The sequence below is a fragment of the Lissotriton helveticus genome, chromosome 8 (assembly GCF_964261635.1).
Source record: "Lissotriton helveticus chromosome 8, aLisHel1.1, whole genome shotgun sequence".
NCBI lineage: Eukaryota > Metazoa > Chordata > Amphibia > Caudata > Salamandridae > Lissotriton > Lissotriton helveticus.
The window spans coordinates 127,249,625-127,277,138 of NC_136069.1; positions in this window are offsets into that span (position 1 = coordinate 127,249,625).

The window sequence follows — 27,514 nt, forward strand, 5'->3', positions numbered from 1 at the left end:
TCCGTACGCAAGGTGACACAAGTTCCCCAAATAAACTGTTTAAAATGTATCAAACTCCATAAACAGCCCAGAGCTTCTCGTTCTATAACTGAATAATTACACTCAGTGACAGACAGTGTCCTCGAGGCGCAAGCAACTACGCATTCAGAACCATCATCCTGCAACTGAGAAAGGACAGCGCCAATTCCTCTACCACTGGCGTCAGTAGTAATAAAACTTTTCAATTTGGAGTCAAAACCTTTGAGTGCCGGGGCATAACAAATATCTTTTTTAATTATATCCATGCTCTTTTGGCACTCATCAGACCAATGGAAATTACAACCCTTCTTCAATAGCTGTCTGATGGAGTACATCTTTTCAGTGAAATTGTGTACGAATTTCGAGTAATACTCGGCGAGTCCCAAGAAGGATCTCACCTCATCCTTATTCTTGGGAACAGGGGCTTTCAAGATGGCATCTACTAGCTCAGACTTAGGACTGATACCAAATGCACTAATATTGTGGCCTAAATAGGTTACGTTCCTCCTAGCAATCCGGCACTTCTAACTCTCTGCGGTAAGACCTTTATCATCACGAATGTCCAAAACCTTTGTCAAACGTTGATCATGTTCATCTCTGTGCTTACCCATGATAAGAATATCATCTTGGAAGAACGTTACGCATTTAAACCCCTTGAATAAAGTGAACATGATGCATTGGAACATAGCAGCAGCCGATGCCAAACCGAACGGTACTCTTTTAAACTGGAATAACCCGAAAGGAGTGACAAAGGCGGTTATGTGCTTGCTATCGGGATGGAGGGGAACTTGATGATATGCCGAGGCTAAGTCAATAGTGGAAAACCATTCCATGTCTTTAGTGTGGCACAGCAATTCAGCGATTTTGGGTAGTGGAAATACATCAATAAATATACATTTGTTCAGCTCCTTGAGGTCCACACATAGACAAATTTTACCATTAGCCTTCCTCGCGACCACTAAGGGAGCAACCCAATCAGAGGATTCCACACACTCAATTATATCCCTGTCCACAAGTTTTTGTATCTCAAACTGCACTTCGTCCTTCACACCCACGGGAATGTTTCTGACCTTATGGATGCGGGGAACAGCACCATCCTTCAGAATAATTTTATGCGAGAAACCCGTAAGCACCCCCACCTTACCGGAGAACACTCTAGGAAATTTCTCATAAACATTACCACAAATTCCATCTTGGAAACAATCTTGGTTGATGCACAGGACCGGATCAGGACTATTTGGATCAAGAAGTATACCTAAATCCCCCTGGTCCCACCACCCCAGAACACAGGGTCCTGCTTTTGAACCATAAAGTTTACATGTGGCAGTTCTCCCCTTAAATGTAAAGACCATACTGCGGAAACCAATTAGGCCAATGGGTTTACCTGTATAACCAACAGGATGTATGTCAGGAGCCTTCAATTCTTGACCAAACTTCAAACTAAACAGTTCATCCCACCTCATCTTGTTGATGATTGTGTAAGGGGAACCAGAATCAGCTGTAAGTGTTACCACGATACCATCCGCAACAATATCACAAACAGGTTTTTTCCTAATCTTCTTTGGACCAGAAGATTCTTCATCACTCATGTAGCGAACAATATTATCACTTAAATCAGTCTCATTACTGTCATTGTCTTCATCACACTCATCCACAACACATTTTACACTCTTGGTATTTTTACAAGCTCTAGCGAAATGCCCTGACATTTTGCAATAAGCACATCTTTGACCCAAAGCAGGGCATTTCTTGTCGTTTGCCAGATGCGATAAACTACCACACCTAAAGCACGCCCCTTTAACCTCAAAAGTCTTTGCACTGCTAACATCTCTAATTTTACTCTTCCCCTTAGGATTTGGTTTGTATTTGTTTTTCTCTGTATTTATCTGAACAGGAGTCCTAACGATCTTAATTATCTCATCACCATGATCACCTTTTGCTTCATTAATAACAGTCTTAGCACCTCTCGAGGTCAATTCAGCATTGCTAATGATCGCTGAAATCTCCTTTAGGCTTGCATCACCATTTACCCATAACTTATCCTGTAAATTGTGATTATTGCAATGCATTACTAATTGATCACATATAAGATCTTCTTCGATGGTCCCAAAGTTACAGGATAAAGCAAGCCTCCTAAGCGAAGCAATGTAATCCTCAATTTTTTCATTTGGCTCTTGCTTCCTATGATAAAAATTAAACCTGTGCACGGCTTTACAAACTGTTGGTGCGAAATAAGAATTAAGGTCATTAATAGCCTGCGAAAAGACATTGACTTCACCCCCACTAACATTTTTTTTCTCTATTCTATTGTAAACTCTTAATCCACCAGGACCAAGACAATGTAAGAGTATTTTTTTTCTTTCTTTCTGGTGTCAATTCCTTGCTTTCAAAGGTATCTAAATAGTTGATCAAATAATCCCTCCATTCCTCCCATCTCTGACTAGACACCTCCCCATCCTTAATCAGAAATGCTTGGGGAGCTGGTAACTTCATTGTGGTGGTGGACATACTGGAATTGGTAAAGATATATGCAATTAAATATTTAGGATACTATACAATGTAATATAAATGCGTTAAAATGAAAGAGTTGTAAGTATGGTATAACTCACATTCCTAGTTAAGGTTAATTTAACAAGATAAGAAATACACAAAATTGTATATACCGTCTAGTAGGTAGATCTACTAGCAAGAGCGAAACTAAAATGTGTACAAGCACCAAAAGCACTTCATAATGAAAATACGCTGACTAGAATGTCCGCAAGCGCTAAAAGCACTCAGTAATGAAGATACGGTGCGAGCGTATCGCAGATGAGACGGTCAAATATCCGTAAAATAATTCATGTGTTTCTTCATAAAGTACCTTGAGTATAATGATACGCAACGTATTGTTGAAGTAGAAATCAGTCTAACTTCCAAGGTCCAAATCCGGCGTCTGTAGTGTAATTCAAACACGACAGTCTAAATTCAGCGTCTAAAGTGCCGATTCAAGATGGAGTCACGTCGTAGGCCGTGTGCGTGACTTACGCAGGCAGTGTGACGTGATGACAATCATAGCTCGCGAGAATTACTACAGGCAACGTTCTGCAGAGACGACGTTCTCTAGAGACTTCAAGAATTCCACGGAGGTTAGATCATGCAAGGTTCTACAGGATCAAAAAATGCATGGTGAAGCGATCTTCAGAGTATCACGTAAGCCAAGGCACTTATCTCCTCACATATTCTCAATTAAAACCAGCTCAACAAAGGATATTCTTGTTCTCACTACGAATGCTTTCCACATAGACACACAATCCTTTGTTTATATTTCCAATTTGAAAATTAAGGTCGTGGTACAATAAACGAAAGCTTCAAGAAACAACTCCTTTGTAACTTACATTGGTTGATCAAAGGGCATGGTAGAGCCAATTTTCAATCTGTCATAATCAACGTCCGTGAAAATCTTCCAAGGAAAATGTTCAATTGTAGTCAAAAAGGCACCAATCCTGTTAAAATTATTACTTCGCGCAGGTTCATCTGGGGTTATGTAGCATCGTCGCCAATGTTACGAAGGATGCACGTAGTCAATTTGATAGAAAGATCCTTTAATCAGGAACATAACCCCAATGACAGAAGAATGACGGACACAGCCGCCAGTCAGCTCTCACCACCCGATCTGCCCCAACAACCCACATTCATAAGGAATGTTCAGACCTATTTCAAATAATAACAATAGCTCGCAACATCGAGCGTGAGGACCGTGTAGCGCTCGAGCCAGGGAAGGCATAATGCTGGCTGGCTCGAGACACAACACGATGCACCAGCTCGAGACATACCATGACACACACTGATGTATACTGCTGATGAATGTGTTGGTCTTTGTTATTAATGGCATTCCCTTTCTCACCTAGGTGATAGTACATATGCCATGCGGGTATTCATCCTCACCCCTTACCTGAACCCATCAACCCCAAGTGAGAGACGATATAATGCTGCGTGCAAATCCACACGCAACGTGGTGGAGCGGACATTTGGACTGTTGAAGAGCAGGTTCCGCTGCCTTCACAAAAGCGGAGGCGCCGGTCCGTACCGACCCATCATCTGCTGCGAGATCATCGCTACATGTGCTATGCTGCATAATCTGGCAACTAAGAAAGGGACAGCAGTTGATTTGAGCGACTCTGAGGACGATGACGATTACTGTCCACAGCCAGAGCCCAGCGCAGCAGGAGCAGCACCAGCACCAGATGGGAGACAAAAACGGGCTGAGATTACACAGAACTATTTCTAGCTACGTAAGGCGACACAGCTAGTAATTGTGTGTGAGTGTGGTAGTTTAATAGCATGTCACAATGCCACATCATGAAGGGCTTAACATAGCACTCCCAATTCCAAACAGCCTACAAAGCCGTCATGGGTTAATTCACCCATGTATCAAACACACGTGTTCCTGGCATTACCTCCCGAGCCCACGCACAACATGGCTGCTTCCTCTGTGGACACTGTCCTCACTGGCAATCTGTCCTCTGCCACCACTTTGCCGTCCGCTGCACCTCCTGGACTCTGTAACAGGGGGTTTCACTACTGCGGCTATTTGTCTCTTCACTGTTTGCCACATCACCTGCACCAGTATTGGCAGTCTGATTATTCTGTAGCACTTCAAGTACAGTGGTGACTGTCACTATCCCCCTTGCCGCATCTCGGCTGCAGTGTGCCATCTCTTCTTGCATGGCCACCGAGTGCCTGCAGAGCGGAGAAGTGGCAGTGGGGAGGTGGTTCACCGCCTTGGTGTAGCTCTCCATTTTATGCCTCTCCCTGCGCCTTGCCATTCTGTTATTGTCCATCTTGCTGCACAGCAGCCTCACTGAGTCAGACAAGTCCATCATGCCCTCAGCCATGTCCCTCATACCCTCAGCCAGTGTTGTGTTCATTGTGCAGATGCCCTTATCCATGCATTGCAAGTGTGCTGTCATGTGCCCCATCTGCCGCTGAACTGATCGGATTGCCTTTCCTTGCAGGCGCTGCACCTTTAACATGTTAAACTCCAGACCAGCATATACACTCCCCTCGCCCTGCAAAGGTGGACTGTGTGCCCTAGCCCTGCGGCGTCTGGCACCTGTGTGTGGTCTGTGTACCGGCCTTATTGCCATTGTCTGCTGGCACCATTGGCTGTTCTTCCCCCCTGCAGTCCTCGTCGGACAACTCTATCTGTTGGAGGCTGGCAACTGCATGCCTCCTGGGTCTTGGGGGTGATGGCGTTGGTGACGCTGCTGGTGATGCCAGTTGTGATGCCAGTGTTGATGGTGGTGGTGTTGATGGTGGTGGTGCTGACGGTGGTGGTGGTGTGCTGTGCCCCACAGGCGTAATGACATCCTCCTCCTCCACTCTGTCTCTCCGGGGTGCCTTTCCTACCTTTCCTGGCGCAGCCCTGCACGATGTCTCGCCTGTGGAGACAGATTGTATATTAGTTCACTTGTCTGGCAGCATTTGCCTACAAATACATTTCATGTCTGCCAATGAATCTGACTGTCCTCTGCTTGCTTCTCGCAGATGTGTGTCACATGTCTTTGGGTTCAGTGGGCTGACTGTTATGATAGGCGTTACACTGACTACATCTCCCATAATGCATTGCTGGTGTTAAGTAAAACCTGTACTGGAGTGGGATTCACACTGCCTCATTAGGGAATGGGGTTAGGGGGGGGCGCAGCTTGGTGTGCATGCATCTTACCTTGTTTGGTTGCAGCTCTGGCAGAGCTGCCTGGATCCCCGATGCTGCTGACACTCTCAGGCTCAATGGTGGACTCCATAAGCAGTTCCAGCGGCGCAGTCTGTGCAGGTGCTCTATTTCTTCCTCCACCTGTCAGGTTTGCTTGCTTTTTCCTTTCTGACATCCTCTTCTTCCCCATACTCCTGAGGTCATACCATCTCTTTTTTAGGTCATCCAGGTCACGGTGTGTCACACTAATGGCACTGATGAGGTCCTGGATTACAATCCATATTTTTCCCTTCTGTGACTCTGGCACTTGTAGTGATTGTTTACCAAAATGCTTGTTGTGTTTCTTTGCCACCTCCTCAATTAAGATCTCCTGCTCCCTCTCCTGAATTTCATTTTTCTTTACCTTTCTGCACCATCAGTTTCCCTGTCCTGGCTGGCCATTCTGGCGTTTGTTGTCAGGTAGTAAAGTTGCTCCTGTTTGTCTTTCCCTCCTGCTGCCTCTCCAGCAGCTTCTGGTTCAGTGCAGCTGCTTGGGTGTGGCCACTTCCTTGTTGGGAATAAATAGGATGCACAGGATTAGCTGATTCCTCAATTGCAGGAATTTTGAATTACCGATTCTGTATTTACCGATTCGGTAATTTAGATTCGGTAATACTGATCCGAATATTACTGATTCGGTAAAAATTACCGAATTTTTACCTACATCGGAAGTTCCAATTTCTTAATACCGAATCGGTAAAATTCGGTATTACGAAAACGGTATTTCACATTTCCCTACATCTGCCCCCTTTACATTTTGCATAGAAGTGTCAGTTACCTAGGAATTACATACATTGTCATGAAATGGACCAGTTAACATCCATGTCCCACATCCAATAAAGTACACAAAAATGAAATTGTAAATACAACACAATGCAAAACATGTAACAATAGATGTGCTAGTTCTGAAATTCTAACCAAAGGTGGCATTATGTGAAAAGCCCATATAAGCCCCTGAATCTTAGGCTCACGACCTAGCAGTGCATACTTTACTTTAATTTTAGGCCTGTATAAGTAATCTGATCAAACTATTATTTAAACTCATAGAGTGCCTACATACCTATGCTTCCTTTTTAATTGGCACACTCCCTGGTGCAATTATGCTGCTGATGCGTTTCAAACCCAACATCAATTAGAAGTTCTAATCAGGACTCAGAACTTTAAGACAATAAGCTTTAGTTGATTGATTTTATCCTGAACAAATACTATTTGCCCTGCCATGTGCCAGCAGGATGGTGGCGCAGGGCAGGGCAGTACAGCAAGTTACCTAGCTGTTCTACCCTATGCCACAGGGAAAGGGCAGGCATGCACCATATTTATCCAATACAGTGCATATGTGTAATTTTCCCCTTTGATGGTGCCATTTCAGCAGCCTAGCACCAATGCAGGCACCCTTACACCATGGTGCAAGGGTGCCTGCATTACAGGCAAGATTGTTTTTGTGCAGGAAGGGGCACCTTCTTGGACAAAAACAATACATAGAGGTATTCTTCTCTTTCTATGTGTGCTGCAAAGTGCAGAACACATACAAAGAGGAAAACATTTGATTAGTTACACCTCACCTGGGGAGGTGTAAGATTTTGACGCATGCCCAGGTTTACATGTCTTCGAAAATCTGGGAATGCGTCAAAAACCATGAGAGTTATGTGGGAACACCCACCACAATGCCTATGGAACGTCTCCCTTGTGCAGAGTAAGGCAACGCAGTGATTTGTGCAACATTGCAATACTCAATATTTGAGAAGCCATTCAAAGCCACACAAAGTGATTTTGCGTGGCTTCATGAATATGACTTGCCGTTCTGTGTCATACATGTACCACGTTGCTTAATCTGAGCATGATGGAAGGCCCTCGCAAATATGCCCTCATGTGACAATTATTGATGTAAAAAACATTTTAAAGTAAAAGTAAATACCAATATGTTTCATTTTGCTAGAAGGGATTGTACTGAAAAAAGATGGCAAAGCAGACATACACCATTTCCGAAGTGCATTCAAATTCTTACTCGTAATGTGTTGGCCAAAATATAAGTTTGATGTGTCACGTAGGGTCTTATTTAGAACTTGACAAACTCTAATCAGACTCTTAGTTAAATCGAATTTTGTTGATGGGTAGTTTGTCACAAAAAGGACAAATATTCCACCCACCTTATTACAAGTGCTACATAATAGTTGTAATAAGGCAGACAGAATATTAATGGCATTTTTGCTAGAGCAACAAGTCTTCCAAAATCAAATTTAGGCTTTTTTATAATGTCACATTTTGTGCCTTTTAATTGAGATTAGTATGGTGAAATATCCTATGTTTGGCCCTCTTCAAAGTGTGTAACCTCTTTTATTGACCCCATTCATTATGTAACAAATGTGTACATATATGTGCTTTTAGCTTCCCCTATGGCAAACAAGAAGATGCTGGGCAGAAATGTAAATGTATTTCGATTTATATAGCGCACGAATCACCCAGGGGTCTCAAGGCGCTTGCTTAGGGAACCCTTCCTGGTATTCCCCTGTGAGATACCCCGGCAGGGTATCCACAAGGTGAAAGCCAGGCATCCCGCCGCGAGGGGCCGTAGTGGAGATTAAGCAAGCTATTGCCCAGAGTCGCAGAGTGTGACCCCGTGAGTTGAGTAGGCACCGGAGCGAGAATTATCGAGTCCGTGGAATTTTGAGCCCGAGACCCGCCGAGGCGGGGAATCGAACCCTGGTCCACGGCCGATCTCAGCTTCCGGGTCTGCTGCCTCTAACCACTGAGCCACGCTTCTCCACAGAAATCGGGGTCACTCAAAAGAGGCACTAGTAGTTGGAATGTGGAGCCACCAAAAACTATAAACCCATTGTCAAGGAGGGTGATGTGGTTGGCCAGATGCCCAAGACAACATCAGAATCTGAGTCCTCCAACTTGGACCAGTCCCATATGGTGGTGGCCGAATCAGTGCAGGATGTAACATATGTTCATTGTGCCGCCACCACGACTATCTCCAGCAGCACTCTTACTCCTTTCCTTTAGTACAAAGCTAACACCCAGTCCAAAAACAGGCTGGGGTGTCCTTCACCCAGGGCTCCTGCCCTCCTTCCCCATCCTACCAGCATTGATGTCAGATGTGGAGTTAAAGGTTCTAAGGAATCTCTTTGTGGGGAAGTGGTATTGTTGCACACCATACTGGGTGTCAGTCAGCCACTCACGCAAGTGACTTACACACCGGATGTTCTGCCCTGTCTGCCTTACAGATAGGTTTTCTCACTCCTAGTTCCTCAGCTGACACCCGTGATTCTGGCACAAATGCCCTATTATTCCTTATGTCCCCTTTTCACCCAGACACCATTCCACCACCTACTCGCATTCAAAGCCCTGACCCCATTTCATACCTCAAAACATTTTCTCCTTCGATCAAATCCCTACACCACACTCCACCATTCCACCTGTCCCAAAAACACCCTTACCCTAAACATTCCTACAACCTCCAACACTCCCTTACCCCATTACCTCACCATTCCCACCACTATCCCCCACCAGAACCACCTGGCCCTCCCTACCTAATAAAATATCAAAAACCTACCTGTCCCAAAATGTAGGTGCCTAGACATTGATCTGCTCTGGAAGATTTATTGCTCGTAATGAAGAGACTAAAGGGATGTAGAGGCAAGATCAAGTCAAAGAGCCAAAAAAGGCTGTGTTTTTAATACCCAAATCTGGATTTTACTTTGCTTGTTTATATTTTTTTAATAATTTTACATACCCAGAGGAAAAAAGACTTGTCCCATATTATTTATTATTTTTTATAAAAATTCAACTTAGTCTATTATGTACTTGGAGATATATTTGGTTAGGTAAATGTTGACATGTCGCTTAGGTTACCCTTTTACGTCCATTTTCAGATCTTATGACGTACTATGTGTTGCATTGTGAGAGAAGCAATTTATTCCCTTTCCAACGTGTTAAAAGAAGGGCTAGTGTTGTCATGATTGCTTGTGGCATTCAGAGTGGTTGTGTGTATGAGTATATATATATACCTCCACTATTTTTAACTGTAGGAATACCTTGAGATATTGCGGTCCACATCTACTCTATGGCATAAATTATGTATGATCACGCTTAGGTTAACATTATGAGTGCAATATCTTGCTTATGAGTGAGTGTTAGACCCGTCTGCTTCTGAGAGTCCCCTCACCACTATGATTTCTTTTGTTTCCCTGTACCTCCCAAAATGTGTCGCTTTTTATTTGTCTACCAGGACTTTTTATGTGTTGTCTCATGGAGTTAGATGTTCCTTGATGCCCAGTTGTTCACAAGGTTTGTGGCACCTATTTACAAGGCGCCTGGCCCAAACCTGTGGCATTACAAACTGGGGTTGTCAACCTGTATAAATGAACCTAAAATGGTGGACACCCTTTTTCCTCATGTGAAGTGACTACCATTGGAGCTTTAATGAACCCAGGCCTTTTGAGGTTTTGGCGCCCTTTGTTTGGCGCGCATTTCTGACAGGAATTCCATTATTTTCCTCAGGTACACAAAATGGCTGCTCTAGAACCCCAGTACGGTGGCTGTGAGTGTCCTAAATACCCCTCAAGAGTGCCTTGTCATTGTCACAGCCAGAGAAGGTTCTAGAACCTTCTGGCTCGTGCCAGTACCCCAGGGCACTGGCTATATAAGGCCCAGTCCCTGGCGGCCATTTTAGTTCAGACTAGAGAAGAGGAGATTAAGAGATTCCAGACTTGACACCAGATTGACACCTGCCCTGTTGACCCCTGAGGTGGCTGGTAACGCAGGCAGTAGAGCAGCAAACGGTTGCTGGCTTTGTGTCTGACTGGCGTTCCAGTCAGCTACGTGAGAAGTGATCTAGCGCCTACAGCGCCTGCCCAGAGAGTACCTCATTGCCCCCAAAGACTGTGGCCAGATTCGTGTGCCTCCCCGCCCCCCCCCCCCGGTGGTGAACTGTGATCGATTTATCGAGGCGCAAGGCGAGAGCAAGTTCGCCGCGACCGCGATCGTCAGCTGTGCCCCCTTCGCGACAGGTGCCTCTAGAGGGGAGCTCGGACGTCTCCGAGCCCCACCAGCGTAGAGCGCTTCCTGAGTAGATTGAAGGTGAGGTGGTGCGCCGGGGCGGGGAAAGGCCGGCCTTCGTTGGGCGGGACTAGCGTCTCTGCCACTCCCCAGTGATCCGGGAGCTGTAGCTGTGGGCAGGAACCACCCTGTATGCGGAAGTCGGAGGGAGGTCCGTGGAGCCCCTGAGAGCCCCGTCGCTAACGAGAGAAGTGCTTTGCCCGACTGAATCGTATTTTGATTGCAGCCGATGTGAGGTGGGCCCGTTTCTTCATAGTGAATGCAGCGTTGTGAAGGAACTGTGAACCGGCATTCATTTGACTGTGCGCGAAGGTTGTGTGACCTCTCCGGCAGCCCGTTCGTCAGTCTAAAGACTTTGAACTGGTGCCGCCTGTGCTCAAGTGGTGCTAAATCCCGTAGGCGCGCATAGACTTCACCGGCAAAGCAGAGATCCTATCCCGGTGACCGCCGAGTGCAAATGATGTATTTACTGTGTTTCCTTGCCTTTTAGATATACGCGCATACGCCCTGAGTGATTATTAAAGAGTCCCAAACCTTATTTTGTGCTCAGAGAAGCCGTATACCCGGTCATTGAAAACAGCATAAACTGTAAGAGTTATCTTTCCCATTTGAAGCGTATTGTAATGATTCTAAAGTATTTAATTGGTTGCAGCGATACCAGAAGAAACATGTGGTTGTTTATTTAAATGAACCAATATTTATTCTGATATTTATTCTGATATTTATCCTGATATTTATTCTGATATTTATTGTGATACTCATCCCTGAAGTTATTCTATTTATTAATACTATTTATTACCAGAACTGTATGACCGAAAGAAATGTATATGTGCTTTCCCAGTCAACCCTATTTACAACAAAGAACTTTTATATAAAGGAATCGTATTTTTCTACAGCAGTGGTGTGGTGTCCTTCTTTTTGGTGTGGATGTACAAGGAGTTATTATTGGGTCAGGGCCGGCTTAACACTACAGCCTTCACTTGCCTTGTCACTTGAGCCAAGCTACCCCCTTTGTGCTGAGCTTGCCCATCGCAGGTCCAACATAAAATTGGTGCTCAGCGGGTGGGATTGCGAGCCGTGCTTGTTTTGAACCCCATAATAATTCAGTGTGCACCACAGGTACACACCCGGAGTTTTCTCCTAGCGGCCCTCCAATTCAACGTTTTGTTTTTTCCAAATTCTTTCCTGGAGGTGGGTGGAAGTGACCGTCAAAGTTCTTATCCTGGTCACCTACTTCGGGGTGGTTGTCCACACTTTTCACTGACAAGATGGAATTCGAAATGTCAGAGCTGGAGACCTATACTGTGGCACAGCTCAAGGATTTCTGTCAGGAGAGGGGAGTGTTTGTCAGGCGAGGGGCCAAAAGAGAGGAGCTCCGTACTAGTCTGCGAGCATGGGTGGAAGCACAGACGGAGGGAACGGTGGAGGAGGAGGAATCGGACAGAGGTACTGTCATTGATAGGACTGCGGAATGTCCCCCGGGGGTGGGTGAGATGTCAATCAGCCCCAAGGCAACCTCACGGGAGGGCAGCAGTGTGTCATCGAGAGGGTTGTCAGAAACCGAGTTAGCTGACAGGAGAGAGGAAAGACTGTTAAGGTGGGAAATAGCAAAAATGGAGTTGGAAGAAAGGAGGGAGGGGAGGAGGTTGGAACATGAGTCCAAGCTGGAGATGGAAAGGAAAAGGATGGAACACGAGTTCAATCTACGAGAACTCGAATTCCAGGCCCCTAACATCACTCCGAAGGGTGTCGAGTCAAAAGAATTTGCCAGGGAGCCCAGGCCCCATTTACCCAAGGACGTAGTCGCCAGTTATACCGCTGGAGACGACATAGCCAAGTGGCTGGCAGCCTATGAGGTCTCCTTAAGAGCCCATGGGATCCATGAGAAGCATTGGGGTGGTGGATTATACCGGTACATGCCTCCGACAGGTAGGGATGCCCTATTGGCCCTAGACCGGGAGGAACAGGTTAATTACCCCGCCATGAAGGTGGCGCTCATCAGGAAGTTTGGGTTGACCCCTGAAAAATACCGGCAAAGGTTTAGGGGCAGCCACAAGCTGAGCTCACAGAATTGGGTTGACTTCCTGGATTTTGCTAAGAAAGCCCTGGATGGGTGGGTACAAGGTAATGAGGTGGAGGACTATCGAGGGTTGTACGACCTGATACTCAAGGAACATCTACTCGAGAAATGTCTTCCCGAGCTGAGGCAACACCTGGTAGACAGCAAACTTACTTGCCCCCGTAAGCTTGCTGAGGAGGCGGACATTTGGGCAAGTACCCGAGTGTCCACGAAGGGGATGGGAGGAGATTCTCGGAAGTCCGGACAGGGCGCTCCCCAGAAGAAAGAGGGGGGAGATAACAAGAAGCAGGAGTTCTCCAAAGGCCCCCAAAATACCTTTAAGGGGAAAAGTTTCTTCTCCACTTCTAAGGCTAACCCGCAGAAGAACCCTAATCCTGGCCAGAGTCAGCAGCCAAGGGTTATCCATTGCTATGAGTGTGGTGGTATTGGACATTATAAGGGAGACGTGAAATGCCCAAAGAGACCACCCCCTCCCACTGGAGGAAAGGCCCCGGGAGTCGCTAGTGTAGCGCTCGGGGAGGAGATGCCCTTAGTTAAGGGGGGGAGTGGGCGGGTGTCACCTTAGTGTCCCTGGGTGATCAGTAGGTGGTTCCAAAGATCCAGGTGCCCTCAAATACTACCAAGTATGGGCAATAGGTCACCATCAATGGCCATAGAGGGGAAGCTCTGAGAGATACAGGAGCCAGTATGACTATGGTAAGGAGTCATCTGGTGTCCTCAGAGCAGGTGATTCCAGGCGTACTTCATCCAGCCGCGATGGCTGACGGCAGAATGGGCCACTATCCTGTGGCCGAGGTTCCCTTTGAGTGGGGAGGGGTTGCAGGTTCACTTCGAGTTGCCGTAAGCCCCGCCGTGCCAGTCGATTGTCTGCTGGGCAATGATATGGAGCACAATGCTTGGAAGGAGGTGGAATACCGGACCTGGGTACTGGGATACTGGGTACACCTGATTGGGCCTGTGTGAGTACCAGGTCTGCGGCTGCTCGGGAGGAGAAGTCGCGTGGGTTGGAGCCTGGAACAATGGCCCACCCAGCTGCTGATGAGGGAACATTTCGAGGACAGGAGGAGCCTGCCTCGATGTCCATGCCCCGTGAGACGGATAGGCCACCTGTGGAGGTGGACCCGGAGTCCGCGGAGGAGGACATGGTTCCGTTGGAGGACTTGCTATCCCCGCTGAGTGGCGAGTGGAAGGAGGACCATCCAGGGAGGAACTGAGCAAGGGACAAAGGGAATGTCCCACCCTCGAGGGTCTGAGGCAACAGGCTGAAGCCCAGGCAGCAGGTAACGAGTCTGGGAACTATCGTGTTTACTGGGAGGATGGTCTCCTCTACAGTGAACCCAGGGCGCCAGTGCACGGATTGTCACGGGCCCTGGTAGTCCCACAGTGTTACCAAGCCTTCCTATTAGAGTTGGCTCATGAGATTCCCTTGGCAGGACACTTGGGTCAGGACAAGACCTTTGCCCGGCTTGTCACCCACTTTTATTTGCCTCGAATGAGGGTGGCGTCCGACACATACTGTCGGTTGTGCGTGTCATGCCAAGCCAGTGGGAAAACAGGGATGAAGCTGAAGGCTCCCCTGGAACCACTTCCCGTCGTTGGCACCCCCTTTGAAAGGGTGGGCATCGACATTGCTGGGGCCCTAGATCCACCTACATCATCCGGTCACAGGTTTATCCTGGTCCTGGTGGATCACGCCACAAGGTATCCAGAGGCAATTCCTCTGAGAACCATTACTGCACCAGTAGTGGCCAAGGCCCTGATAGGGATCTTTACCCGAGTGGGATTCCCCAAGGAAGTTGTGTCTGACAGGGGGACCAACTTCCTGTCAGCATATATGCGCGCCATGTGGAAGGAGTGTGAAGTGACTTACAGGTTCACCACTCCTTATCACCCACAGACCAATGGTCTTGTGGAAAGGTTCAACCAAACCTTGAAGGGTATGATCAGAAGTCTACCCGAAAGCCTGCGGAGGAAATGGGACGTCCTCCTACCCTGTTTGCTCTTTTCCTACAGGGAAGTGCCGCAAAAGGGAGTGGGCTTCAGCCCCTTCGAGCTTTTGTACGGGCACCCTGTATGTGGACCTCTCAGCCTGGTGAGGGACTCCTGGGAAAAGTCTCCCCGGAAAGTTCCCCAGGATGTGGTGAGCTACATGCTGGCCTTCCGAAGCCAAATGGCTAAGTTGTGGAAGCAAGCTTCTGACAACTTGGAAGCCAGTCAGGCAGTCATGAAAGCGTGGTATGACCACAACGCTCACCCAGTGGAGTTGGCGCCTGGCCAGAAGGTGTGGGTGATGGAGCCTGGAGAGCTGAGTGCCCTCCAGGACCGTTGGACAGGCCCCTATGAGGTATTGGAGAAGAAGGGCAAGTCTACCTATCTGGTGGACGTAAAGACCCCTCGGCATCCGCATCGGGTGTTACATGCCAATCGCCTCAAGCCCCACTACGAGAGGCCCGAAGTCATGTTGGTTATGGTGACTGACGGATCGGAGGAAGAGGACACGGAGCCTCTCCCCGACCTTTTTGCATCTCAAGAAAAGGATGAGTCAGTGGAGGGAGTGAAACTCTCGCCAACCCTGACTCCTGAGCAGCAGGAGGAATGTCGCCAGGTCTTGGGGTCATTCGCTCCTCTATTCTCCCTTGTCCCGGGTATGACCCACCTGTGTACCCATGACGTGGACACAGGGGACAGCCCACCTGTAAAGTCAAAGTCTTACCGGCTGTCTGACAAGGTGAAGGCCAGTATCCAAAGCGAAGTAGCTAAGATGCTGGAGCTAGGAGTCATCGAACCTTCAAGTAGCCCTTGGTCTAGCCCGGTGGTGTTAGTTCCTAAAGCAGCCCCACCTGGCACCACACCAGAATTGAGATTCTGTGTGGACTACCGAGGACTAAATTCGGTAACCAAAACGGATGCTCATCCGATCCCTCGGGCGGATGAATTGATTGACCGGTTGGGAGCTGCCCAATATCTCAGTACCATTGACCTCACTGCAGGGTACTGGCAGATTCCCATGTCTAATGAAGCCAAGGAAAGGTCAGCCTTCTCCACACCTGATGGACACTACCAGTTTTGCGTCATGCCCTTTGGGCTCAAGAACGCTCCTGCACTTTTCAGCGGCTGGTGAACACGATCCTCACCGGGATGGAGTCATTCTCTGCTGCTTACTTGGATGACATAGCTGTCTTCAGTAGCAGCTGGGAGGATCACTTGCAGCACTTGCAAGCCGTTCTCCAGGCCCTGGAACGGGCTGGCTTGACGATCAAGGCCAGCAAATGTCAGATTGGACAGGGGTCGGTAGTGTACTTAGGACACTTGGTGGGCCGGGGAACGGTGCAGCCCCTTCAGGCGAAGATTGAGGCAATCATGGCCTGAAAACCCCCCAAGACCCAGACTGAGGTCCGAGCCTTCCTGGGCCTCACAGGTTACTACAGACGATTCGTGAAGGGGTATGGCACTATCGTGGCACCCCTTACAGAACTCACGGCCAAAAAGCAACCCAGGAGAGTCATTTGGACGGAGGCTTGCCAGCGAGCCTTCGACACTCTGAAACAAGCATTGTGTAAAGCTCCAGTCCTGAAGGCTCCAGATTTTTCAAAAGAGTTCATTGTCCAGACAGATGCATCCGACATTGGCATTGGGGCGGTGCTATCGCAACTCAATGAAGAGGGTCTGGATCAACCCGTGGTCTTTCTGTCACGGAGACTGCTTCCCCGGGAACAGAGGTGGAGTACCATCGAGCGGGAAGCCTTTGCGGTGGTCTGGGCACTGAAGAAGCTGCGACCATATTTGTTTGGTTCACACTTCCTTGTTCAGACAGACCACCGACCCCTTCATTGGCTCATGCAAATGAAGGGGGAAAATCCCAAACTGTTGAGGTGGTCTATCTCCCTACAGGGAATGGACTTTCGGGTGGAACACCGGCCCGGAGTTGACCACGCCAATGCAGACGGTCTCTCCAGGTATTTCCGCCTTAGTGTTGAGGACTCCCAAGGGGTTGGGTAGCTCTCCCCACTTTCAGCTGGGGGGGGACGCATGTTAGACCCGTCTGCTTCTGAGAGTCCCCTCACCACTATGATTTCTTTTGTTCCCCTGTACCTCCCAAAATGTGTCGCTTTTTTATTTGTCTACCAGGACTTTTTATGTGTTGTCTCATGGGGTTAGATGTTCCTTGATGCCCAGTTGCTCACAAGGTTTGTGGCACCTATTTACAAGGCGCCTGGCCCAAACCTGTGGCATTACAAACTGGGGTTGTCAACCTGTATAAATGAACCTAAAATGGTGGACACCCTTTTTCCTCATGTGAAGTGACTCCCATTGGAGCCTTCATGAACCCTGGCCTTTTGAGGTTTTGGCGCCCTTTGTTTGGCGCGCATTTCTGACAGGAATTCCTTTATTTTCCTCAGGTACACAAAATGGCTGCTCTAGAACCCCAGTACGGTGGCTGTGAGTGTCCTAAATACCCCTCAAGAGTGCCTTGTCATTGTCACAGCCAGAGAAGGTTCTAGAACCTTCTGGCTCGTGCCAGTACCCCAGGGCACTGGCTATATAAGGCCCAGTCCCTGGCGGCCATTTTAGTTCAGACTAGAGAAGAGGAGATTTAGAGATTCCAGACTTGACACCAGATTGACACCTGCCCTGTTGACCCCTGAGGTGGCTGATAACGCAGGCAGTAGAGCAGCAAAGGGTTGCTGGCGTTGTGTCTGACTGGCGTTCCAGTCAGCTACGTGAGAAGTGATCTAGCGCCTACAGCGCCTGCCCAGCGAGTACCTCATTGCCCCCAAAGACTGTGGCCAGATTCGTGTGCCTCCCCGCCCCCCCCCCGGTGGTGAACTGTGATCGATTTATCGAGTCGCGAGGCGAGAGCAAGTTCGCCGCGACCGCGATCGTCAGCTGTGCCCCCTTCGCGACAGGTGCCTCTAGAGGGGAGCTCGGACGTCTCCGAGCCCCACCAGCGTAGAGCGCTTCCTGCGTAGATTGAAGGTGAGGTGGTGCGCCGGGGCGGGGAAAGGCCGGCCTTCGTTGGGCGGGACTAGCGTCTCTGCCACTACCCAGTGACCCGGGAGCTGTAGCTGTGGGCGGGAACCACCCTGTATGCGGAAGTCGGAGGGAGGTCTGTGGAGCCCCTGAGAGCCCCGTCGCTAACGAGAGAAGTGCTGTGCCCGACTGAATCGTATTTTGATTGCAGCCGATGTGAGGTGGGCCCGTTTCTTCATAGTGAATGCAGCGTTGTGAAGGAACTGTGAACCGGCATTCATTTGACTGTGCGCGAAGGTTGTGTGACCTCTCCGGCAGCCCGTTCGTCAGTCTAAAGACTTTGAACTGGTGCCGCCTGTGCTCAAGTGGTGCTAAAGCCCGTAGGCACGCATAGACTTCACCGGCAAAGCAGAGATCCTATCCCGGTGACCGCCGAGTGCAAATGATGTATTTACTGTGTTTCCTTGCCTTTTAGATATACGCGCATACGCCCTGAGTGATTATTAAAGAGTCCCAAACCTTATTTTGTGCTCAGAGAAGCCGTATACCCGGTCATTGAAAACAGCATAAACTGTAAGAGTTATCTTTCCCATTTGAAGCGTATTGTAATGATTCTAAAGTATTTAATTGGTGGCAGCGATACCAGAAGAAACATGTGGTTGTTTATTTAAATGAACCAATATTTATTCTGATATTTATTCTGATATTTATCCTGATATTTATTCTGATATTTATTGTGATACTCATCCCTGAAGTTATTCTATTTATTAATACTATTTATTACCAGAACTGTATGACCAAAAGAAATGTATATGTGCTTTCCCAGTCAACCCTATTTACAACAAAGAACTTTTATATAAAGGAATTGTATTTTTCTACAGCAGTGGTGTGGTGTCCTTCTTTTTGGTGTGGATGTACAAGGAGTTATTATTGGGTCAGGGCCGGCTTAACACTACAGCCTTCACTTGCCTTGTCACTTGAGCCAAGCTACCCCCTTTGTGCTGGGCTTGCCCATCGCAGGTCCAACAGTGAGCATACAACCCTTGATAGTGTGTGCCATATTTATTGGCATAATGTATCAGTGACTGTGTAGTGGATATATGTACATGGTTACATTTTCTGTTTGTGGAGTGTGTGCTAAGTAGGTAAAGTCCGATGAAGGTTAGTTTCAGAATAGTTGATTGATTTATATTAAACTATCCAATTTTTTAATACTATTAGGGGCCGATTCTGATCTGGGTCGGAAAGCTCCCTGACCGAGCCGGATCCGGAATGTTTTCTGACTGAGCCGGAGTCCTGCAGTCCGACCGAGCGAGTACGATGCGGCCGCATGCTGCCGGACTCGATTCGGTCGGACTCCCATAGAAGTCAATGGGAACCGGTCGTACGACGCGTACATGGGCTCCCATTGACTGAATTGGTACGTCTCGCACAAGGATGCCCCCTACAGTGGGTACGCGTCAGTGCCATCCGTACCATACATGCCTGTGTTTGGGAGACCCTTGGGTCTCCCCCTGTGTCTGAATCGTAAGGCTGTGGGTGACAGGGGGTCCGACGAGGACCCCAAAGGCAACCTCCCGGATGTTTTGCGAACCGTAAAGTTCAGCTCGCACCGGCTGTCCGACGCGTGCATCCTACTGGCTTGGTCATAAATCGCATCCATTGCAAGGCACAGTTTATGTACTGACAAGACTTACGGAGCGGTTCGGACCCGGAAACGACTAGGTTGGTGAATTTCACGTTACAGCTGTACTAGGGCAGAAAACACATGTACTACTTGTACTTTTTCCGGCCAGATTGCGTTTGGTGCCCTTCCGAGCGAGATCGGCATCAGCCCCTTAGTATACATTCATTTTGTTAAACATTTAAAACATCTATGTGATTGAAGTATATGTTTGTGTGACCATGTAATGCGTTACAAATGTTCAGTCACTTACTGACTTGTGGTTTGGGTGGGAGTAAAATTGCATTAGGTCAGTATTTAATAAGGCTTTGTAGTGTGAGACATGTGGCTAGACTGGGTAAATTACATTTTTTAATGTGGCTTGGGGCTAGATGTAGGTAAATCATTGTTACCGATTCTAAAATACCGAATTTTACCGATTCGGTATTTTAGAATCGGTAAATCTGATGTAGGTAAAAATTCGGTATTGTTTACCGAATCGGTAAGATTCGGTATTTACCGATTTGGTAAATACCGAATCGGTATTTGCCATTGATTCCTATGGGCCTTGAAGCCCATAGGAATCAATAGCAAATACCGATTCGGTAATTACCAAATCGGTAAAAATACCTAATTTCGCCGGGGGGACAGGGTGTCACTTTGACACCCTGTTACACCCCTGTTTCTGACTTGTGTGCCATGTGGCACACTGTGTGCCACATGGCACAGGTACATGGCACAGGTGTACATGCACAGATGTGCATTTACACAGGAATTCGTTATTTACCATGCAATAGTATTACATGGTAAATAACGAATTCTAAAGTCCCTGTAGCCCTGTTTAAAGTGCTACCTACATAAGAAAATACAGATTTGGTAATTTTACCGATGGGTAATTTCACAGAATCTGTAAAATTTACCGAATCAGTAATTTTACCAAATCAGTAATTTTACAGATTGGGTAAAATTACTGATTCGGAAAAATTACCGAATCTGAATGTTTTTCAAAGCCCTACATGCCAATGTCCAAATACTGGTCGGAAACGGACGAAAATCGGTATTTTCGGCCGTTTCCGACCGGTATTTGGACACCTACATCTGGCCCTTGATGTCTATAAAGTTAAGTTTTGAGTCATTGTTAACATATTGCATTTTAAAAAGTTGTGAAATTTGCACTTTTTTATTGTGCAAAGCGTTGATTTTCCTCCAGCACTGCCAGATAGAGACTGAGGGCTTGGAGTACCAAGGACATGTTGGTAGAGTAGGCTATAAAGTTAAGTTTTGTGTCAGTGTTAACATATTGCATTTTAAAAAGTTGTGAAATTTGCACTTTTTTATTGTGCAAAGTGTTGATTTTCCTCCAGCACTGCCAGATAGAGACTGAGGGCTTGGAGTACCAAGGACATGTTGGTAGAGTAGGCTTTTTACTTGATTGGTTATGCTTTTTTTCCTCCGACACCAAGTTTACGGATATTGTACTCTAATCACAGCGGAAAGATTAGTGGCTTTTGATCACTCCTGTCAGCTTTAGATATCACTCGGTGTACATAAAGTTAAGCCTAGAGCCATTGTTAACATAGGGCATTTAAAAAAAGTTGTAAAATGTGTACTTACCTTCCATTGTGTTGTGCATTGTGTTGTTTTTCCTCCAGTCCTGCCAGATAGAGGCTGAGGGCTTGGAGTACCAAGGACATATTGGTAGTAGACTGTGCACTTTTGTGGTTATGTTTTCTTTCCTCCAATACAGATGTGTAGGATGAACCAGAATGTTTCCTTCAATGGATATTATAATCTAAAGACAGATTAGTGGCTTCCTGTCACTCCTTCTGTCATTTTTAGGGTGTAACTCCATCAACAGCGGAAAGAAATTGCGGTGAAAGTGACAGCCAGTTGTCAGACTTTCGTGCGTTAAACTGCCATGCTCTAAATCTGATGAATGGACTAAATCTGCTATGTCCATGGCAACAGATAGGTAAACAGATGACCTATCTGCATCCGCTAAACTCCAAATCAGGCCCTAAGAGCATTAAGGGGACTTCCCTGTGGAAGGCCACTAGTGTGGGATGTTTCATAATGGAGGTGGAATGGAGATTAGTTGCCTGAAGAAATGAGAGCAGTGTGTGTCCACCTAATTTAGGGGCTCATTACGATGGCGTAACGATTGCCATCGCCGAGCCGGCGGTGGAGACCGTCCCGCCATTGTAACGTGAAATACCCCTGCCGTATTATGATGGCGGGGGTCGCGGAGGATGCAAAGTCCGTCCGCCGCTTTTCCACCGGTCAGAAATCGGTCTGATTGCCGGCCGAGTGGTGCTGGGCCAGTAAAATAGTAGTGGTGTGTAGCAGGCACCGCCAGCCATATTACACTGAGGCTTGTGGACAGGCCTTTTCATGGTGGTGATGCTGCCATGGAATGGCTGGCGGGGATAGGCTTTGGGGGCCCGTTGCGGGCCCCTGGAGAAGTGGGGGGTGCGGGTGCACTTGGGGGTTACTCCCCTGCAGTTCCCTGCATCAAGTGGCAGGCACCATATGGTGCCTGCCATGTGGTGCACGGAAATGCCAGGCATGCAATTTTGACATCGCAGCAGATGCTGCTGTAAAGAGCTCCTGCCGCATTGTTAAAATGCGGAATGTGACCGCCAGGGTAGCAGTTGCATCCTAATTCACGCAGCGATACCGCCGCATGTCTGGCAGCCGGTCCCAACACCGTGAGGAAGGCGGGCAGACTCAGGTCATCCCGCCATCCTAATAGGACCCTTAGTCACTGATCTACATGATATAAAATGACCAATTGCTATTGGGTTCCACTGCTCGTTAACCATGGATGTTTTATCTATTGTATAGTACCAGAGAACCTCTTATGCTCATGGGTGTCTGGGGTGAGGCCCATCATGCTCTTCTTGTCTGCAGTCCTGGGGGGGAAGTAGGTACAGCTTGGTCCTGAAAGTGCCTCGGTTTGGGGGACTGGGAACAACCCAAATGTATTCATTGTCCAGGCACCAGGAATCATGCGCATGCCCAACATTTCCCCCACTTTCAGAAGCTGGCGATGGTAGTGATGCCACCGGGAGGGGCAATATGAGTCCTCTAATCTTAATATCAGTGAATATATCTCTCCCACACCCATTCTCCCGCCAATCTGCACCCACGCTGTAATGAGGTGTGCCTTTCCCTATATAAGGGGAGTTGGGGTGCAAAAAAGTTCCACATGGTAGGGCTCTGCCCTTCATTAGCGGGGTTCTATGAGGAAGTGGTAGAATATATTAGTGGAATACCCTTGCTGGATATCCCTGTTACACCCTTGGTCTGCCTGACTAAGGGCCCCAATTACGATGCCGGATGGAAAAGCCATCCGTCCACCATGGTGTCATGAAAACTCCACCCACTTGACCCGCGGCATGTCCGTCGGTCACATTACGGTGCAATGGCAAATCATATTGGAAATTAACAAGGGCCCCATGAACTTTACTTGATTCAGTTCCTAGGACATGGAATAACAAATGTGGAAAACGATTCCTAGGCAACTACGAGATCATTCATGTATCAACATAGGAAGAGTAAGTCAGACATAAACAGAAAAAATATATAAAAAACAATGAATTCAAAGCATCCTCAAATCAAAAACAAATCATACAGGTATTGCACATATAGAATTAGATCTTCTTGTAGTAATTATTAATTTCAAACATAGTGTCCTATGCCGATGACACGCAGCTGGTCAACTCCCTATCGCGCGTGCCCGGTCTTGCTGCTGGCAGGTTCAGAGCATGCATGCAGGAGCTTGCATCCTGGATTTCGACCAACTGCCTGAGGCTGAATGGTAGCAAGACAGAAGTGCTCGTGGTGGGGGGGACCCGTCGGTGTGGTCATCGGCATGGTGGCCGTCCTGTTTGGGGTCGGCCCCTACTCCTTGTCAGGAAGCAAAAAACCTAGGCATTTGGCTTGATGCGGAGCTAACATTTGTGCCCCAGATTAGTCGCGTGGTGGGGGTATGCTTTGGCGTTCTGAAAGGCCTGCGGAAGACTCTCGAGCTTCTCCCCATGGGGGCCCGTAAGACGCTGGTGCATGCCTTGGTCACTGCACGATTGGATTATGGCCATCTTCTTTATTTGGGTGCCACGGGAAAGAGCCTTGACCACCTTCAGGTGTTACAAAATGCAGCGGCTCGCTTGGTCCTGAGGCTACCCAAAAGATCTGCCTCTAAGGCAGCGCTGCAGGCACTCCATTGGATTCCAGTCAGGAGCAGAATTCAGTTTAAGGCTCTCAGCATGTGCCACTGTATTATATGCGGCAAGGCACCGAAGCCATTACGGAACCTTATTACTCCCTACGAGCCTGCCCGAGCCTTGAGATCTTCGGGCTCGGGGCTACTAAAAATTCCAAAAGTAAAAAAGGCACGTATGGGGGGAAGGTCCTTCCAGTTTCTACCAGCGAGAAGCTAGAAAAGGCTCCCGCTAGAACTCCGCCTTGAATCATCAGAGTCCAGATTCAGGGGGACACTCAAAACTCATCTGTTTATCCAGTAGACTAGCTCCGTTTCTTTGTTGTGACTCTGTTACTCCCACTTACTATAGCGCGGGGACACGCCGGTGTGCGTAACCAGGCGCTTTATAAACCACCCTATTATTATTCTTATTTGTTTTTGATTTTTTAAACACTGTATGTATCATTTTATATATTGGACAAAGTAGAAATATATTACTTATGTCTTTTTAACCTTTAAGGATGCTTTGAATTCATTGTTGTTTTTTAACATTAGTGAGACATTTGTATACACAATTGAATAAAAACTATAGAATTGTTAAAGTATTTTTTCTGTTTATTTCTGACTTAATCTTCCTATGTTGATACATGAATCATCTCGTAGTTGCCTAGGAATCGTTTTCCACATATGTATGGCAAATCAGACAGGTACGGCTGGAAGCCACAAAATACTGTCCACCATGGACGATTAAGCTGCAAATCCGACCACAGTGGTTGGGGAAAGCTGTCCAATGGCCTGGAAAGGACACTCCTGCCGTGGTATGACTGCACGGCCAATTACGATGAGAATGCTACCATTGCGGTCCGATCGCTGCTTCCGACCGCCGTGCACGACATAGGCCAAATGAATGGTGGACGTAACCAACTCCACAACAATGCCCGAAGTGTGCCTGTACCCCCTGCTGGCCTCAATCACAACACACAACCCACATTGTTACACCCCAACTTGCTCCGGGTAAGGAAAAAATGTGCAGCATGGAAGAGACATCTGAAGGTCACCAAACATGTGGACACACCCACACACCACAGTACAAAACCAACCCCTCCTGAGACCAGGTCACCATTGACTCACACAGCAAAACATGACTCCCACCTATCTCCACACAACACTCTCACACACACACCTCACATATCTCCACTACCCCCTGCACCGTACACCCCTCACCCATTTGCACCATGCCCCCCAAGAAAATGCCCAAATCCACAGACTCAGATTGGAAAGTGATGGTAGGCGAGACAAGCAGGGGGAGATCCACATTTGTTTGTGAATCTGGTCAAACACAGCCCCCTTGCGCGCAACAATCAGATGTGGGAAAGGAGCCAGAGCAAAGTCAATGCTTTAGGGACCACCCTATGCACTGTGCGTGACAACAGGAGGCGGTGGCTCGACCTTAAGGGCTGGCCCAAGCTTCAGCCCCAGAGGAACCACGTGGTGGCTCAGAAAAATGGTGACGACTCTCCCATTCCACCACTAACCTTCACTTAATGGGAGGAGAAGGTGCCTGCCATAACGCATCCAGAGAGTCTCACAGGAATCGAGGGGGAACTGGAGGCTGGTAAGTACTAACAAAATTAGCACACCACACTGCAATATACTGTTGTGCACAAAAAGTGAACCCCAATCGCCTGTCCACATCAAACTCTTGTGGAATGCATGCGTGCAATATGAGTGGATCACAAGGAAAGCATTTCCTTACTCAGCTTCACCCCACAGGTAGGTAGGTGGTCAGCTCATTCACCCCGACCTCTCTCCCAAACAGCATGGCTCACCCTCCCCACCCCACAGCCACGTGACAGCCAACACTGTCGAGAGTGCCTCATAACAGGTAGCTAGCCATCTTACTGGGGAGGGGCTGTTGAGACCTGAAAGCAAGACCACAAAGCCCTCTGTCTCCCCTCATAAACAGCATGTAGCCAAAGGACCCCCACATCCACACTTGGCAGCCAACTCTGGAACCCACCATATGTTGAGGCATTCCACATACATCTAATACCATCGAGAGGCCACATCAGTCACAATGTCACTGATGAAGTCACATTTAACAACCGAGCAAAACATAAGAACGCGACCACAAAAAGCCAATGTGCAGGTCCCATTGCATCATAGCAGAAAGACTCGGCTCAACACAACACATGCATGGAAACTCTGCCAGCCCTCACAAACCACAGGAGGCAAGCACAAAAAGCACAAACCATGAAGTCGCAGCATAGTAGTCAGATACACATAGAATATACCCAAATGTCAAAGCATAAACTGAATTGGAGGACCAACAAGTTAGCACCAGAGGACACGTCCTCGGAAATGCAAAATATCTGCACATATGAAATTGGCCCTTCAGCCATGTCACATCGCTAAAGAGCAATGTAGGTACCCAGGGTTATAACTGGGATGAAACAACTGTAGGGTCTCTCAAAGGGGCGTGGGCAATGTAATTAAGGGTGTGGCCTAAAAAACCTTAGCCATTAATCTGTGCCCAGCATAATGATCTACCCGACTAACATTTTTCTGTCTCTGCCATTGCACACTGATATATGATACGACAAGTCACATGATACCTAGTACATTTCCGGACTACTGGCTTTGTCAATGTCTGTCAGTTGCATACGATGAAGAAGCAGAAACTATGGCTTGCATCTAACATTGAAAAGAAAACCACATTCCCTCAGCGAAAGCATAATTCGATAAGTGTGCATGCACAATGGACCTCTGTTTAGAAAAGTAGTCGCCCCCACAACAGCCCGGAGACCTTCAAATACCAGGTGTATTGACCATCCCGCGTGATTCAGTCAGTGCTGAACATGGCTCTCCCACTGTTTTCGCAGTGAACTGGCACACAAAGTATTGATAACGTCTGATACTGAAGGCTGTAGCACACTTTTTATCAGACTTGTGGGCTCTGGCCTTGTCCCTTCCTACCATGCTTTTCCGGGAGATCCACCGGGTGTCATTCCTCCATTTTGCACACTGCATTTAGCGGGTTCAGATGATTACTTTGGCAGTACAGCTGAGCGCTGTTTCTCAGAGTGCTCTCACACCATGTTTGATGATCCTGTGGTCCAGGTCGAGCCCGGTCAGTTGCAACTGTACCGTGGCCGCTTGCAGCTTCTCTTTGGGAGTGTCCCATTGGCCGTGCAGGGTGTCTTTTATAGGCCAACATTCCGGTATGCGTTTTTCACCAGAGTGCAAGCAGTCTTTTCAGACAGAAGATGTCTGTTTGAGTGGGCCGTGGATGTCTCCCTTTTGTAAACACATACCTTGCTGACCTGGATCATGAGCTGTGGGTGACTCCATTGTTGGTTCACGTGCAAGACTGCTTCGGTGGGACACGTTTATGGGATGCCTTACAATGTGACAGACAGGCTGACAGCTGCGCCTGTGTGTTTGAGCAATGGCTCCTGTGCAATGCCTACATCGAACCTCTCCCAGGTTGCAATGGGATGCTACTTTCAACCTCGTGGTGCAAGAAGCACATCTGTTCCTTCATACTGCTGGATTGGATGGCAGTCCTCTTCGCTGAAGATGAATTGGATCGTCTTTTGGAACTGATTGATTTTGAAGCTGCCTATGCCTTCTTAGATTCGTAACTACTTCACAGCAACAGGAACTGTTGGTGACTAATTCAATTATCATTTCCCTTTCTTCATGGCTACTGACACAAAGTGTCATCCAACTCTCTGACTTTCGCACTGTCTGCATTGGCTTGGACTATGCTGAGCTCTGCGATCT